Here is a 17,388-nt window from a genome sequence, read left to right on the forward strand (position 1 = left end):
TGGTGTGAAGCAAGAATTTGCATGTCTAAGAAATTCTCAAATGATGCTAAAGTTGCTGGTCCAGGGATTATAGTTTAAGAATCATCAGTTTAGAATAAGCCTTCCTAGATTCTGGTCTATCTTCATTCATTGATTCAGGAGACACTGCTGGAGTGCCTACTATGTGTGAAACTTATTTCTAGCTCTAAGGATAAAGCTGTAATCCAAACGGACAAAATCTCTGCCCTCGCAGAGTTCATTATTTAGGAGGAAAAAATGACCAGAAGTAAAAATGACCAGAAGAAGAGATCCAGAGAAAGGAAAAAAAAGTGAAAACAGGCAGATGGAGGGATTCTGTTTTGCTAATGTGGATATCTAGGTGAAGAGAGTTCCAAAGAGGAAGTACAAAGGCTCTGAGGCAGAAACGTGTTCATTGTGCTCAAAGGAAAGCAAGGAGTCTAGTGGCAGAAGGAGGGTGTGCAAGGGGGAGAGTGGTAGGAGATGATATTCAGATTTAATAAGAATCTGCATTTTAAAAAGCCACCCAGGAGATTCCAATACGCATCCGGGTCTGGAAATGACTTCTCAGATGCACATATTTCAGAAGCTCATCCGACTTCTCTTAGTTCTCATCGACACTGTTTCAGTATGTCATCTGAGGGTAGACACATCTCTAGCACATGAAACAAAGGATGCATCCTCATAGGGTAAGGCTTATTGGGCATGCCCAGGGACTGAGCTCTGCGTGATTTTTTATTCAAAGAAATCATTTCCTTCTCTTAAACAAGAGCCTGAGCCACTTTATATATTGAGTGTGAAAATGAAGGAAAACAGCTGAATCCAAAGAGGAAGGAGTAGCTCTTGGTAACAGACAAAATATGAAGGGCAAAAGAGAGATAGAATGGATATACATGGCTATAAATGAGGATTTAGAGAAGGAATGGAGAGATAATAAGACTTGGGAAAAAGATAATGGCTGTACACAAACAAGTGGCAAATGAAGCCCTCAAATTAAATGTTTCCTGAAGAAGTAAACATGGAGAAGGGAATGTTAGGACTAAACTGGGTGGGGAGAGATGACCAGGAAAGGAAGAAGAGATATGGAATCAACAGCAGAGTACAAGAAAAGTACAACACCCCACCAGGCTGTTGCCCCAAATTACTGTTTCTGTCAGAGCTGCAGCAAACACAAAATGGGCAAAGGTCAGTTCTGTCCTTCAAGCACATGGGTATGTAACCAGCTAGCTTTGTGAAAGGGATCCCCCATTATGCAGAATATTTTATCCCATAAATAAGTCAGGCTCAATTATTTTATATCAAAACAATATCTTAGCTTTTAACGAGCATAACTGCCAATACCCAGAGTCACACATTATAAATCACTATTTGCTCCTTCCTACACTTTCTAATTTCCTGCTAAGGAGACAGGGCTGAACGGGGTCATTAATCTGAATTAGAAACACTGTGACCTGCTCTGCACTTCGCTTGCTAACACTGTGTGGCAGAGCTGGATCTGTGGGGGTTTTACTTTCCATACAGTTCTGAGTAAGAGGTAGAGTGTAAGTGGGAAGGAGCTGGTGAGTGCTGAGCTAGTTTTAACTTTCAAGGCCTTTTTAATTCCAGAAGTCATTTGGGCATCTCATGTTGGACTTTGAAATTATTGCTATTATTTCAGTGCTTTAACTGGGACTTTGGTCAAATGACAAGATTTGTTCAGCCTCTGTCTGGAACTCTAGAATGTTCCCCTAAGCAGCTTAAAATAATGCGACCCCTTTATAAGAAAAGGGGGACTTGTGTATTTTTCTGGCTGAATTGACATAACTTGGTAGATTTTCACTGGTGGTGCCATGAAGGGAAAAATCTGAATAAAGCAGGAGCATCTGCGAAGCAGTTAGCTCAATAAGTCCCTCTTACCACTGCCTTACAATGAATGGTCTTTGGAAAAACATAACTACGAAGCCATCATTTACATCTTTCAGACATTTATATCATTTGCATTAACTACTTACCATGTGGGCTGGGAAAATATACAGACAGAAAACCCAAGTTTATTAATTTACCTTCTCCTTTAGGACTTTGATGGAATTTCTGGGGCTAATGGGACTTGGGGATTATTTCAGAAGCACAACAGCCTTATTCTTCCCACTCTCCCGAAACAGAGGCACAGATGACAGCAGACATCTAGTGCAGCAACCTTGGGCCAAAAAGATGTCCTTTTTTGACTTACCCCACCCTGCTCAGAACCCTGATTGGTCGTAGCCATTACTGCTAACAATATTACCAGTAGAAACGCACTAGAAACAAAAGTGGATTCTGAAGGGGTTGGATAAATTCCAGCAGGCAAGTCTGTCAGGGTGTGTCTGCAGGTGCAGCCCTAACCTTCTGAGGTCATTAAGGAGAACAGTTATATTCCTTTAAGTCACATTGGGCCTCTCGCAGACCCAGAATGCAGAGCTAAAGGAACTATGGGTCTGAACTAAGGGTCATTCATTTGTCTGTCCTATCTGTGGGTCCCACCATAATTCCAGACCTTGGAAGCTGGGAGGATAGGACCCTCAAATTTCCTTTATGCTTGTGCTTAAAAAATGTTCCCTCTGTTTCATCTCCTGCCTCCCACACCCCCTTGCATGATCCTGGGTGGTCCTTGAAACAGTCCCAACTGGCACTTTGCCCTGAACCTCTCGAGCTAGCTAGCATCCCACTCCCCCCTCCACGTGCCCCACCTCCTCCTGAGAGACCCAGAGGTGACTGCAGCCAACCTGCTTCAGAGCCTTGGGCTTTGGGGGGTTTGTGGCTGCTCTAGGGCTATGGAAAGTTCTAGTAATTTTCTGTGATCACAACCCCAGAGTCCCCAGTCAGTGTAATTATAAGTCAATCACTTCCCTTCCAACTCCCACTCCTCTTCCCTTTGGGCAGGTAAAATCATTACCATGGTTCCTTTCTCCCTTCAGTCAGATATTTGCACAGGCCATTTGCTTCTGTCTCATGAGTCTTCTGAACTGAATGTTATTTGGAGAAGAGGGGGTGTACTTATTTATCTAACTCAGAACGACAGAAGGCCTGTCTGTCATCGATTTCCCCACCCTCCATAGCCTAAGGTACCCTTTGTTTTCCTAAGTGTGAGTGCAGGGCAAAGCCCTGGGGTGCCCCCCGACATGCAGCCCTCAGCCCACCACAGCCTGGCTTGGAGACACCCTGGAGTGTAACAGGGCCAGTAACACTCTCTCCTCAAGGGAGGCACTGGGGGCAGGACAGGGAGAGAGAAGGCTTTTTGTGTATTGAGAAATGTGAAGAATCCCTTCGAAACAAGGCAAAATTTCCCTCACTATACTAACTAGAAGGAAACAAAAGAAAGAAATGCCTTCTTGAATCAGGTAAAGCAGTTCCAAATACAGGATGGTCATTTATGAGTTAGTTAAATCAGAATCCAGAGAGAGCACTGTTTAAATTCTCCGCAGGACACCTCTAACCTCCTTTCCACTCCCTGCTCCACCAGTGATGCCACCAAACAACCCCGCAGAAAGTGTTCGTCCTAAGGCTCTTCATGAGGTAGAAGGGGTCCCTGCCTCGGCCTGAATCCCGCCTAGAGTTCAGGCCTGGGGAAGTTCTAACCCTGGACGGCCCTTCACCTCTGAAACGTTAAAATTCCCCATCATGTGCATTTCCAAGCTTCTGGATTTGCAGTCTTCCTTTTCTGAGGACACGATTTTGTGGTGGAACTTAGAGTCAGATTCATTGTCCATTCCTGCCCCTACGGCGCATACTTTAGAGGCCTTGTTGCATTTTTAATTATGTAGTTTAGCTGCTGTCAGCATTTCCACAATCATTTCTCATGCTCTTTCCTTTGGCTTTTTATAATATAGCAGCAATTCTCTAAAGAGGATGTCAATACAGCAACATAAAGCAGGAGAGCATGGTCCCAGAGTCTGGGGGACCTGGGTTCAAATCCCAAGTCAGCAACATATTAGCTGCGTGGCCTTGGGGAAGTTACTCAACCTTCCTAAATTCTAGTGTCTTCTTTAATAAAATGGGAGTGATAGCAATGCCCACCTCATGGAATAGTCTTGAAGATTAAATAAGATAATAAACAGAAATACTTACCCTGGGTCTAGAGCAGCACAGTTCAATAGAGAGATAATGTGAGCCACATATGTAATTTTAAATTTTCTAATAGCTTCATTCTTTAAAAAGGAAGAGAAACAGGTGAACTTAATTTACTTATATATTACAAAATACTATCATTACAAAACATCAGTATAAAATATATAAATTAGATATCTTTAAACTCTTTTTGTTGGACTAAATCTTTTTGAAATCTTAAATGTATTTTATACAACTCATTGTGGACATACCAAGCACTTATGGATAATGGTTTCAATATGGGGCAGCACAGGTCTACAATATGGTAAATATTTAGTAAAGACAAGTTCTTTTCACTAAGACTTTGTCTTTCCAGGGTTTGGAGTTTAGAGATATTTGGAAGTGAATTCTAAAATCCCCTTTAACCCCAGTGCTTGAAAGGCTGTTTTTGAGTGTCCGTGCTGGTCTTTTCTGCAGGAGAACAAGCAAGGACTTGGTGCCCAGCTACCTGTGCACAGGTAGAGAATTCTGCGGATTTTCTGTTCCACTATCCTGATCCTGCCAACGGGCAGATGCTGCTACCATCTTGACTTCTTGGAACTCTACAGCTCAGAGTTGCAGGGACCCTCAGTGGTCTGATAATCTCTTTTCAGATGCTTGAGCACCTTACACAATGTACATGCCAATCCCTCAGCTTCTTCTTGAGCCCACAAATATGATCAGCTCAACACCCCTGGGAATACCTACTTCGCTTTCAGATGCCTTTGATCATAAGAAAACTCCTCCTTTAGAAACTCGTCCTTCTTCTTTCCACCTTCTCTACTCATTGGTCCTAAAGCAAAGCACTGGAGAGAAATAAGTCAAAACCATCTTCTGTGTCACAACTCTACCGGTAGTTGAAGTTGGCTTTCAGGTACCTTCTAGGTCCTATTTGTAGCAAGGATAAACAGATGCAATTTTTTCCATGGTTGCTCGTATGAAACAGTGTAAAACCCCCTCTCCATACTATGTGTATGTATTAGTTGTTATGTGTCCTTTGCAAAGTGCAGCCTCCAAAACTAAACATAAAAATATGCCGTGTGGCCTTGGACACAAATGTTCCTGATTATGGGCAACCTCACACCACTGCTGTCTTTGTCACAGCCACACTGTACCCTCAGCACCTGGTGGCAGGCAGCCCCTGCCCAGATGAGGCCTTGTATGCCCAGCTCCATGCCAGATGCCAGGCACTCTCTACCTACCAGCTAGAATGTCACTCTGATACCGGCTTCTCTCCCTTTCAGCCGATATGCAAGGAGGGCCAGGAGCACAAGTGCCACTTGCCAGCGTCTGTCTGTGAGCCCTTTCTAGCTCTTTCACAGCTTCGCACACAGAGGCGGGGATCTGAAGCTGCTTTGGTGGGGCCTTTCTCTGGGGGATTAAGGTCGCACCCCCTGTACCGCTCTGGCAGTGGGAAAGCCTTGATCGGCTTTCCCCTTGTGTGATATGGAGATTCCTGCTTTGCCAGGAGCTCAGCACTGGGGCTGCGGGTTTGGCCCCTCCTCTTTGGGGTCTCTAGATGTTTTTCTGCCTCCAATTAACTTCACAGCAAATTCCCATTAAGTCCCAGTTCAAAAGAGTGGGGCAAGCAATATGTGGGGATGTTGGGTGGAGCGAAACACCCTTCTCCAGAGACAGGGAAGGAAAGGAGCAGCTGCAAGGGAAGATTAAGCTCAGCCTCGCTCCCATTAATCAATAAATCAGTCAATCTTTATTGAGCTCCTCTGCCTGCACATGCTCATTAGCCAGCATGGACCCAAGAGTAACAGCTCTGATTCTAGGACTTGAGGGAGAGGAAGAGGCCTCTGGTCAAAATAGTTTCACCTCACAAAGGTCAGTGGTTTCCCTGTAAGGTCATTAGCTAATTCATGCTAACGTGTTAATGACTTATAAGCTTTCATTTTTTTTTCTAAAGGTCAGGGAGGGGGACTTGGCTTTTCTAAAGGCTGGGTAGGAACCACCTAAAAGAGTAAAGGATGGAGAAGTAAAAGCTAAAGGCGAATGTCTCTTGCCATTTTCCCTAGGGCTTGGGATGCTGAATTTTAATTAGGATCAGGACAGAAGGTAGGAACAGGGCTCTAGTGACAGTACTACTTTTATTCTCTGGCTCTTCCCCTCACCAAATGTGACCTCTAGCTGGTTTCTTAGCCTCTCAAGCCTCTGCTTCCTAACCAGTATAAAGGGAGTATCCTCCAAACAGACCTGGGAAAATAAAAGCACTTAGTACCGCTCTCCGTTTAAAACAAAACAAAATAAAACAAAAAACACAGTAGTTACTTTTATTTATATTGAATTAAACCCAGACTGACAAGAGCTATGACTTTCACAAAAGTGGATGGATGGTGAATTTTCCCTGGCCTTCACCTATAACAGTTCCCGTCATCCAGGCCTCATTTGGTAGACTTTTATGACATTGTCATTTGTAAATTTTTTGGATATTCATTTCCCGTTCATTTATATATCCTCCTAGGTTGCTTCTTAATTAATGAGTCTCGCAAGTTTACTGTTCTAAAATCACCTCCCTGAAAGCTAATCAGGGTCAGACCTGGTTAGTACTTGGATGGGAGACCACCTAGGAAGACCGAGTGCTATAGGCGTAAAAAATAAAAAAATGAAAAAACAAAGGGTTGTAAGCTGACAAGGTCTTTGCAGTCTGTGAGGTAAACCAAGGGTCACCTCACCTAAAAAATAAAAATAAAAATAAAAAATAAATAAATAAAATCACCTCCCTGAAATGTCAAAGGCAGCCTCTTCAGCCCAGTGTTTTATATTTTGGGATTTGGAGACTAAACTTCTTTTCCTTTTGATTCATAATTTTATAGATTCTGCCCATGCCTTAACTCAGGCTTTTCCCTCTGTAGAGCCTACTGTATGTCTTTATGCCACAGTCTTGCCTGCTTCACATCATTCAATCATTCATTCATTCATTCAGCAAACATTTATTGGGTTCTCTCCTTCCCTGAGTGCTGCTGATAAGGGCAGGACCACAAAGATGGTCCCTTTTCTCAGAGTTATTATATACTAGTTGGCAAAAACAGACAAGAAATAGGTAAACAAGCAAATAAATAAAATAATTCCAGTATATATAAATAAGCGTAATGAAGAAAACAAACAGGAGGCTGATATGGAGACCACTAGAGAGAAGGTTGTCCATGTTAAGGAAGAGGTCCCTAGGTTTGAAGGAACTCAAAATGAGACCCTGAGACATTGAAATAGAACTTGGGTAGCTACATCCTAATAAGCTTGGGGTAAACACGTAGGGAGTGTGGGGGTGAAGGGATAGGCCAGATCACAAAGAGCTTCATAGCCCTTCAAAAGGAGCTAAACTTTATTTTAAACTTGTTGAGAAGTTGTGGAAAGGTTTGACTCATGGCAGTAACATAACCTAATGTGTGTTTTGAAAGATTAACTTTGCCATGAAGTAGAACATGGGTTAGATTTGGAAAGAAGAAAACAGTCTGCAGATTTGGAGACCATTGCCTTATCTAAATGAGAGATGATGGTGGCCAGGACCAGTGGAAAGAATTAGACAGATTCCAGGCACATTTCCAGAGTAGAGGAGAAAATTGACAGGATTTGCTGACAGAAGGCCAACAAACAAGTAGGATGAGGGAAAAAATTATCAAGGATGGAGTAGAATGATGGAAAGAATTATCAAGGATAGTTTCTGAGTTTCTCTGTAGAATCGTTGGGTCAGTGTATGAAGATACATTAACGAGAATACAGAAGTCATTAACAAGATACAGAAAAACAAAGCAAAGGGTAGAGAATCAAAGGTCCTATTTCAGACATACATTAATTTTGTGATGTAATTCAGGTGACATGTCATAAAGGTGGATGTATATGTGAGCCAGGAGCTAATAAATCTGACCACACATGAATGTGGAAGTCACAGCATAAAGATGTGCTAGTATTGTGGGATGTGGTAAGGTGCTCACTCTATAAGAATCCTAGCACGGCATAATAATCCATGGAGGTCCATCTGCTCACCTCCCTCCTTCCAAGCATTTCAGTTCCTCTCCAGTGACACAATCCAGTGCTATTGTATTTGTTGAGCAGCCACCAGAGCTGGGCCCACAGATTTCCAGGTCTGACCAGGGGGTCCAGGAAAACAAAAATTGAGAGAAGCTGTACCCACTGCTATTTCCTACAGAACCACACCCTCCCCTTCAGTTCCAAGTAGCTCTGCTCTCCTCTATTGCTCTGGAAGGGGTTGCTTTTCCCCCAAGGCTCATTGCAAATGTTATTATATGTACCATTCATTTGGCAAAATGGCCATCTCAATAGGTACTCAAGTGAATACTTGTTCTGGTTTTAAAAGTGGAGGTAAATGACCATTCCTATCTGTAAAATCTTCTTACTCTGATTGGTACCACATCATTTTGGGTGGATAAATTTACTTTCCATTACTCCTGGATTTTTGAGACAACATATTTTAAGCATTATGTATACGCGTGGCTATGACTCCAAATGAAAGGAAATATGAAGTTTGATAAACACAAGCGAGGGCAAAAGAGACTGGGGCATCTTTTATCCTGTGAATACATTCCCTGTAGGGCCTAGATTTCCACAATGAGGATCTCCTTGAATCCTGAGCTCCCAAAGAGAAACGTTATTTGTGACACCTAGTTTTTTCTAGCTTTTACTTTCTCCTGTTTTAACAACTAAAGGACAGTTGGATTGTTTTCCCTTTCTTATCTACACAAGATTGACTCCAAGGCAAGGTTTAACAAAATTTAAATTTTGTACTTTGTTAAATGTTTCCAGAGGGTGGTAATTTATAAAAGAGATTCTGGTGAACACGTACTTTACGCAAAAAGCACTATACTACTAAACATTCTGAATGCTGTTGTAATTATTCGCCCTATGAAAGTACAAACATTTTGCAGACTCTTTACCTGCTCTCAGCCTAAGGAGAATCAAACAAAGCCACCAGCATATGCCAGGCCAGCAACTTTTTTTCTATTTTAAACTGTACTAGGGAGCTTGAATTTGCATGCTAAAGTAAATGAAACAATTTGATTATATTTGCTGAAACAGGCCATTACTGTGTACCATTTCAGAAGACCACAAAATTTAGCACATGTAATCAAAATGGATTGCCTCCTTCTAACTATGAGAGCATTGAAGAGAAACTATAAAAACCCTGGGTATTATGACAAATTGAGTACTCTTAAGTGAAGCTGGTTAATTTCTTGCTATTATCTTGCTATTATTTGAAAACAGTTTAAATACCATATAAGTCTCAAGTCTTTGTATTTTCCCTGTGAATATGTTACTGCTTCCCTTAGAAAGATTTAAATCTGCATTTATTTAGATGCAGCCAATTTAGAATCTCAGCCAATTAGATATTTTTTAGCTTTTGATGCCAAAAGTATTGTGGGATGTGGTAAGTTGCTTACCCTATAAGAATCTTAGTACATGATGATTTAAATTTTAAGTTATAAGTTTCTAATATATTCATTTTCTAGTTCATATATAAAGAAGATGTGGGTTAAAGAAAGCTTTCTTAATCCTTCTGTATGGGAGTACATGTGCTTAAGCAAGCCAAAAACTAAAACTAGAAATGTTCTCTGACTCCACAAAAACTATGCAGACTATAAGACTGGGAGAGAATTAGAAAACTAACAAGTCGTGATAAGGAAACACTCGATGACCTGGTGTCAGCCTTCTGTGTTGATGCTTGTGTGAACCTTGGTTATGTACAAATCCCTTTTGCTCTCCTGGTTTCTATCTGAGATTTTGGTTAGGAAATCATAATCAAAACATGCAGGTGTCTCAACATAATTGTGGGTTTTTGTTTCAATTCAACTGAGGGATTTTTTTTCACAGTCAGAGAAGAAGGAAGCATACTATTCAAAACATCTAAAAGAAAATAAAAATAAAACAAAATCCTTTAAGAAATAGGTCTCAAGGAACTTTTCTCACAAATGCTTCTTGACACAAAACGTCTTAACAAGAATATCAGTTCAAAGTTGGGTCAAAAATAAAAGGATGAAACAAGAGTGTTGTGAAAAATAAAACAGAAGACCAATGGAAACAAACTGAAAAACCAAAGCAGTATAATTAAATAATAAATGAATTAGAAAAGCAAGGAGCTGTATAAATACCATTGATAATAAAATTATTGGTGTAGAACAGAGGCTTGAGATAATTAGGATACATACATATTTAAACAGATAAAGCAATGAAAAAAAAGACAATTGATATAAAAGACATAGAATAATATTCCTAAAAAAGCCTAATATATTCAATAGTTATATATTTAAAATATAATACAAGAAAATTTATCTGAGTTGAAAAAACTTTAAAAAATATCTACAGTTGGAAAGAACATATGTTCTGAGAAAATGTGATACAGGACTCTCTCTACCAAGAAAGATTCTGGTTAAGCTCCTGAATTTCAGGAATATAACTATTCCAGGCATCTGGACAGAAAAAGCAAATAACCTACAAGGGATTCAAATCAGGCCGCCTTTGATCAATCAAAGCTGTAAGACAATAGAACAATTGTTTGAAGTGAAAATAGCATGACCCAACAATGTTATACCCAAGATGGGAATCAAGTATAAAAGCATTATGAACAGTGAAAGGACTAAGGAAGCATGCTACCCATGAGCCTGTCTAAAAAAAGAAACTAGACAATCAAAGTTTAAAATTCAGAAATAAAAATAAATATATAATTTAGAAAAAAAGACTTATGGTAAGCATTCAATCCACTCTAATGTTGTGTGTTAAACATATGTAAATTTAAGTTACAGAATAAAATGCAATGCCATAAACCCAAACAATGTAAAAATAATAATAAAACACAAAAATTAAAGGTAAAGGACATAGAAAAAATGTGAAAATGTGTGATAGTACTATTCTCTTATTCTTTCATAGCAGGGAATAAATTTAAAAGGTTGAAAATTAAAATATGTAACTTTAAAATTTTTGATTCCAGCATCAATATTTTTCATGTTTTCTTAACTTTAGAAAGACTTTATGAAATAATATTTCTTGAGAAGAGGAAATATGTATTTGAAGTTTAATAGTTTCTCTAGTCTTACTTATATAGATTCAAGTAACATTAAATTTAATAATTTTTATTTCAATATAGCATTTATAATTTTATAAACATAATGATAAATTACTTTTAATTTAAAAAGACTGGAAGCAGATATGCCAGGATGTTAACAATGGTTCATTTTAAGTAATAGAAATAGAGATTATTATAATTTCATCTTTGTTCTTTTCTGTAATTTTTTAAATTGGAAAAAAATTAAAGCAAGAGTTAGAGCTGGATCAGGGGTAACTAATAAGAATTTTTCTCCGATAATCCCAATTCTAGGTAGGTATTCAAGAATTTTTGTCTTGAGCAGCTGGGGGACTTGTGTAGCTATTTGTATACTTTATTGTGCACATAATGTATACAAACATATGCATGTTTGTATAAATGTTTTTACTACTGGAAAAGGAAATAAGTAGCCACCTCTATTTCTTGTTTATGTCTACTCCTCTAATTCTCCACCCTCTTCAGGACTTGGCTCACTCCTGTCCTTCCCTTGTTTAGTGGATTGAAGGAAACACAACATGGTATAATGAAAAGGTCAGCTTCCTACTTCCTCACTTAGCCTCAGGTTAGTAATATCTCATTCTAGACCATCTGCCTCATCTATAACATTGTCCTCCTGTCGAATGAGAGGACTTCAGTAAATTACTCCGAAAAGACACCTAAATTGAGATTGGGGCATATGAAAGAGAACGAAATGTTTTCAATCAGGGTATATTTCCAAGAAGCCACAGAGGGAGGCTCCAGGAGGACTGTGGGTAAGGAAGGGTAGCTGGTTTGTAGCTGAATCAAGATGTTGAACTCTGGCAGATGAAGGCCAATAGCACAAACACGTTGGTTAGTTTTTTTAGTCCTTAAACTTTCCTATTCTTTTTCACAGACTTAGGATAGGTTAAGGTTGGGAGGAAATAGTACAGGGAGCAAAACAGCATATTCCCTATCTTCATTTGTATGCAAAGAAAAAGGGATTTGCAGAAGGGACAAAGGTGCAAAGCAGCTGTATGACAGCTCTTTCAGTAAAATACTTGCGTAGCTCAGGACTTCACACTTGTACGTACCTTCCTTTACAACCCTGAGCATTAAGAAGTGACATCACTCTGGGCCCTGCTTTACAGATGACAGAGGCTCAGCCCAGTCAGGGATTTCCCCAAGGTCAGTAGATTAGAGAGTGGGAGAGTAAGGATTCCAAGTCTGACCTGCCTACCCCAAAGATGATGCTCTTTCGTGTACTAGTCTTAAATATAAAGTCGTCACAGCCCTAAGTTCATTTAGCAAACAAAGCAGAGAACCTGAAGAATCACAAAAAAAGTGTCAAAAAAGAAAAGCCCTCCAAATTTCCCAGTTCCATGTAGTGAAACTTCTTACTCCTGACTTGCCCTTATCTTTTTTTCTTTGGACAGCATTTGTCCAAATGCCTCAGAGTTCACACATAGTGCACGGGGCTCAGCTAGAGCCTTACACAGAGGAAGTGAAATAATGTGTGGGGAGGCCGTATGAGTCACACATAAATGTGCTTGTAAGTACTTCAGTCCCCTTATCCTCTCATGTCCGTATGTATGTGACTTAAGTGATCTGCTTGCAGCCTCGTCAGACTCAGGTGCTGTGGAATTATTCTTACATCTAAAGAAAATGATAAAATTTTTAGAAAATATTTATGTGCTATATATTTCTAAACCCCTGGGGAGACTGCAGTCCTGACTTTCCAAGAATCCTTTTTACACAGGTTTCCAGTGGCTAATTTTCTCATTGACTTTCATTAATGCACTCATTGGTAGTTTGAAACAGAATTGTAATTATAATAATTATTACTCACATTTCTTGTGCACTTACAGGTGCTCTGCTAGGTGTTTTTGTTAGCATTATCTCATTTAACAGAATTATTCTCTCGATATTTTAGATGATGGGATTGAGGATCAGAAAAGTTAAGGAACTCACTCCTGACCACACAGCTTTTACGTAACAAGAATGAGAATCAAAAAAGAAAGAAAAAAAAAGAATGAGAATCAAGCCCTGGTCCAGCTGATTCCAGAGCAATATTCTCAACCATTAGATGATCATCCTAACATTCCCTTTCATTAGCACCACAGCAGAAGAGTACAAGATACAAGACACCTGCTGAATGGCTGAATAACTTCTTGAGAATGGATTTGGAAAAGCCGTATGGCAGCATGGCACTGTGGTTTAAAGTGTGGAGTTAAGAAGCTTCATGTGCAAATCCCAGCATGGGCACCTACAATCTGGCATTTTATTGGAGCCCTAGTTTTTGTAGCAAAACAAGGATAATAAGCAGCAGCAGAAGCAGCAGCTTAGTTGTTGTAATTATTAAATGAGATAATATCTAAAACATGCTTAGTTTGATAGCTGTTGTGGTACAGTGACTCAGCAATATCATTATTATTCATAGTAAGCCAAAATAGAAGCAATTACTCCTTTCTGTCAACCCCCATTAGCAACTTATTGAGAGTAGAACTAGCAAGCGTTTGCAAATTTTAAATCTATTAGCTAAAATGAATCAATCACCTGTCAAAGAGATCCCATCTTTCTAGTAACATATTTCAATACTTACCCTAAAATGACACAGTAAAGATTATCCAGTAGATAAATCAGCCAACTAATATTTATGAAGCACCTAATATTTGCAAAGCATTTTGAGACATGCACGCGAGTAAAATCTAAGAGCCTGCTTTCAAAGAGGTTCAGGCCTTGTTATACAACAGGAGTATATTAGATAACAACACAAAAGACAATCCAATATAGGCAAAATTGCAAAGCACTATTAGATAAGTACCATTTGAGGGGTATAAAATAATGGTACTCATCAATCAAAGAAAGGTCTTGTGACCCAGGAAATTTGTATAGGTTAAGAGAGGAAGAAAGAATTTAAGAAAAGGGCAAGACAGTATAAAAGACAACACGGTGCCTGGTGGTACAGAGTTGGGGAAGGGAGGAAAGAGATGGAAAGGCAGTTGGTATCTAAGCAGCTGTCCTGGGGTATGAATGAGAACATTATAGAACAGGAGTAAAGTAAATAATGCGCTTCTCACATCCCTCTGGTCTCTACTCACAGACCCAGCTAAAGAGTAGGAAAAACATTAAAGCCCTATTCTAAAGGAAACACTTTTAAACAACTTTCTTTGGGAAATCTCAGCGGTACTCTCTCTTGGAGGAGTTTTAGGGTGATGACTGCTCGCCGCCCTAAATCTGCTCTGAATTTGAAACCCATTGAGAAAAGTAGGACACAAAAGTCAAATAGTCAAAATACAGTAGCAGCTCATAAACTGATAAGGCTAAAAAATGGGGTTAGATCTTGGCCAAATTTTGTAACTAATAAATTAGCCCAATTAGGGACAAAACTGTCTAACCATAGACCCCCATCCAGGGCAGGTCACTGCACACTGCAGAAAAAGAGAGCAGTACACATCCCTTTCTGTGGGTGGTTCTGAAAATAAGACAGAGGAAGTTCTCAGTGATCCTGTCCTCCTCCCATTTCCGCCAGGCAGGTGTGAAATGAGAGGACAGATGTTTCCCTCCTGGTAATTCAATATTGGCCCTTCTCTATCTCTGTCTCTCTCAATAAAAGTTTTAGATTTCAATACATAACAACTACTGTATTTTCCCTAGGAATTTACTATTGAGATTTTGTTTGTATCTATTAACTAGTATGTTTTTTAAATGCCCTTCTGTGTATTAAGGGCATTGGATCCACTTACGCTGTTTTGAATGAGCATCACAATTTCACTTTCTAGAAAAACCAATGTAACTGGAATTTTAAGGGCCATTTTTTTATGCCTGAGATTTTGGAAGTTCGAACACATTAAAATTAGGAATAAAATATAATTTTTGTACTTTAAAAAGAGATATTGTAAAATAAATCATGCTATATTTGAATACTGATAGTATCTGAAAATTAGTGCCAAACTTAATCACATTCAAATATCCCCTCCAAAGAACTAAAGGAAATGAAATCTATCCATGGGAACAAGCATATTAATTATTTTGCTTTTGTTTAGGTTTTGCAGAGCAAGACCTAAAAATGTAACTAATTCCAAAAGCCTATGCATTTCTCTCTTCTTTTTCCTTCCTTTTCTTAATCCAATTTAAAACTTCAATGTCTTAATTATCTAAGCGAAGTTTTGATTTGATTAAAGCAAACAGTATCAAGATGACTGGCAATAGCCTCAAATATCTCAATATTCATCTTTATATTCCAAAAATGTACTTGTCCACTCCAGTGACTCTGATGGATAGAATGTGGGTCACTGACGTAGCCAAGTTCCCTCCCAGTCTAGACCACAGTGACTCTTCTAGTCGCAAATCCTCTAGGAAAAATAATTCCTTCTTTTTTAATGTTCCAGTTGCCCAGGTCAGTGCCAGGGTCAACTCAAAAAGAGGGGATGATAGTGTCACTTCAGGTATGAGACTGCAACCTGAGGTCTATCCACCTGGTTCGGGAAGGGGTGGTGGTGAGAAATTTCTCATGGTTTGGTACATATGAACTTCAAGCCTCTTAACAAAACTGAGCAAGTCAAGCATTTCAGGTGCCTGGGGAGACTAACTAATAAACTACACACCTTGGAAAGAGTCCCTTATCCAGTTGGCTTGGATCTTTGGGGATCCTAAAGAATTCACAGAAGATCACAGCCCTGAGTTGGTGAACTCAACATTGGTACTGGCATTTCAAGTACGATATGAAAGGACTGCTCAATCTCTTTCTCTCTCTCTCTCTCTCTCTCTCTCTCTCTCTCTCTCTCTCTACATAGACACACACACACACACATGCACACACGCACACACGAGAAGACACTCAATGTCATATTTGATGTTTTTTCTGCAAATAACCTTTTTCTGCTACCCTGACCCAGTCTCTCTCTGACGTTAAAAACATCCCCCTGAACCAAACCCCTCTAGCCACAGCGCTCTGGCACCATCTCTCAAGCAGAGCACACATTGACCATTTCCCCCAAGTTTTCTCATACTAAAAGCTCTTTTTTCTCTCCTATATTACTAGATACCTTTTACAAATTATCTCCCATATAGTTTATTCCACCAACTCATTCTGAGCGCCCCCCTCCAAAAAAAAGGTTCATAATTAGACAAAATTGTCTAAACAAAGTACATGCCTTCTTAAGGGAACGGGGACACAAAAAAGATGGTCTGTTCATCTTCTGGACCCCTTATTGGGCACTGGCGTCCTTAGTTTTGCTGTGTGCAAGTTATCAGTGACACCAATTGATGGTACCTTATGGACTTGAGAGCACAGGCAGCCTGAAAGCAAATAGACTCAACTTTTCCTAGAAGAGGAACATCAAGAGGGCACAATATACCTGATACTCAAAGGGAACCATCTATATCTTAAGACAAAGCACTAAAAAATGGAAAAACAGGAAAATCTTATTGGTATTAAAGTGCTGCCAGGCAAAATGAACAGACCTTACTCATTCTGTTGTTACAGACAGCCCCACTCCTCCTCTCTTTCTCCTTTTCACGTCTGCCTAGACTTTAGAGCAATGGTTCTCAGCGGTTCCCCAGATCATCAGTGTCAGTCTTTCCTGAGAACTTAGAAATGCAAATTCCTGGGTCTAACCTCAGACCCACTGAATCAGAAACTCTGGAGATGGGGCCCAGCAATGTGTATGTGTTAAGGGTCCCTCCAGGTAGTTCTGATGCTCACTAAAGTTTGAAAGGTGTTTCCTCAGAGCATTCTCCAAGCATTCCCTATTTTCTCCTCAAGCTGTAGTTGACACCGCCAGTTAATAGTTCTCTTCTCTACCTTAAAGTATGTACTATCTTCTCTTTGGGGGACCCTGAAATCTAAAAGTGAGAAATGCTATAAAGGTTTATGTTCAGAACAAAGGGCACAGGAACAGGTTTTTATTTCCCCCTTAGGGGCTTTTATACACAAAAGAATAGATCCTCAGACTATAATACCAAGCCTCACACTATGGCTTTTGGATATTAAAAAAACAAAAAACAAAAACAAACAAAAAAACCCAGCTTTGGGTAGAGGGTTTTAGACTCATTACAAATAAATATCTATTATTTAATTTCTAGTTGGATCCTAGGTGAACAAATGACCCTTGCTTTTGATTTTAGCACCTTCACCACCATGACACAAAAATTTAAATTGCACAATTTTAGAAGCTCATTTATTCTTCTAAACATTATCTGAATGTTTAAGAATCTGATCAGTAAAGACTGTTTTACTTATTGTCATTTCCTTCCCTCTACCTTTCCCT

General features: G+C 39.5%; 1 long non-coding RNA gene across 2 annotated transcripts in view; it reads right to left on the bottom strand.

Moving 5' to 3' along the window:
- LOC112477890 overlaps positions 1-17,388 on the bottom strand; it is a 76,333-nt gene that overhangs the window by 30,771 nt on the left and 28,174 nt on the right. For both annotated transcript variants that reach the window (XR_003045618.1, XR_003045617.1), the window contains exons 3-4: positions 4,807-4,904; positions 4,081-4,160 (exon numbers count right to left, since the gene is read on the bottom strand). This is a non-coding gene — a long non-coding RNA (uncharacterized LOC112477890). The remainder of the gene's footprint in view (positions 1-4,080; positions 4,161-4,806; positions 4,905-17,388) is intronic.

This window comes from Pteropus alecto, unplaced genomic scaffold (assembly GCF_000325575.1).
Source record: "Pteropus alecto unplaced genomic scaffold, ASM32557v1 scaffold131, whole genome shotgun sequence".
NCBI lineage: Eukaryota > Metazoa > Chordata > Mammalia > Chiroptera > Pteropodidae > Pteropus > Pteropus alecto.